At 76.7% G+C, this 763-nt stretch overlaps 1 protein-coding gene across 3 annotated transcripts in view; it reads left to right on the top strand.

Moving 5' to 3' along the window:
- The first annotated feature begins 228 nt into the window (after positions 1-228).
- Arhgap5 (Rho GTPase activating protein 5) overlaps positions 229-763 on the top strand; it is a 66088-nt gene continuing 65553 nt past the window's right edge. For 2 of the 3 annotated variants that reach the window (XM_013033462.1, XM_013033460.1), the window contains exon 1: positions 229-289. The gene's annotated coding sequence lies outside the window, so the exon portion shown is untranslated. Of the gene's footprint in view, positions 290-540; positions 707-763 lie in introns of those variants that run through there. The other variant, XM_013033461.1, reaches the window with a different exon arrangement.

The raw sequence follows: 763 nt of genomic DNA, 5'->3' as shown, positions 1-763 counted from the left end.
AGCCGGGCTCCCGGGAGACGAGGGCAGGGGCGGGGCCCAGCCGTGCGCGCGGCGCGGGAGGGAGGGAGGCGTCGCGAGGTGAGGGTGGCGAGGACGGTAGTTGGGGAGCAGCAGGATTTGTGGGGCGGGGAGCGCGGGCGCGCGCAGGCGCGCACCCGACTCTGGACTGCGCCGCCGCTCCGCCCCCAGCCGGGTGTGTGTGTGTGTGTCTGCGCGTGCATGGCCGTGCGCGCGGCCGTGCGCGCGCGCGCGTGCGTTCCGGCGGTGCGCGCCGAGAAGAGATGCTGAGGTAAAGTTCGGGAGAGAGGGAGAAGAGAGCCGTCAGCGCGAGGGAACCCGAGTGGCCGCCATTACTGAGCCCGGCGCGGCCGCGGGCGCAGGGGGACGCGGCGGGGGAGGGTCGGGCCGCCGCTGGTGGCCGGGCCGAGCGGGCGGGAGGGCTCCCCGGCCGCGAGTGCCGCCGGGATCCGGGTTTCGGGGCGTGTGTGCCGGGGAGGGCGGGGGTGGAGGGGTGTGTGTGTGTGTGGAGGTGGCGGGAGGTTTCTCGGCGCTCGGTGAGCGCGCCGGGGACGAGAGGCGAGTCGAGAGTGGAGGAGGAGGAGGAGGCGGCGGCGGCGGGAGCGCTCCCCAGGAATGTCGCTGCTGCCGCCGCCAGCGCCGCGGCCGCTGCCGCCGAGGAGGAGACGGCGGAGACCGACGCTGTTAGGTAGGGACCTTGAGAGCCCGGCTCCCGGGGCCTGCCCGGCCCCCGCCCCGTCACGCC

The sequence above is a fragment of the Dipodomys ordii genome, unplaced genomic scaffold (assembly GCF_000151885.1).
Source record: "Dipodomys ordii isolate 6190 unplaced genomic scaffold, Dord_2.0 Scaffold168, whole genome shotgun sequence".
Lineage (NCBI taxonomy): Eukaryota > Metazoa > Chordata > Mammalia > Rodentia > Heteromyidae > Dipodomys > Dipodomys ordii.
This window is presented reverse-complemented; position numbering and strand designations above follow the sequence as displayed.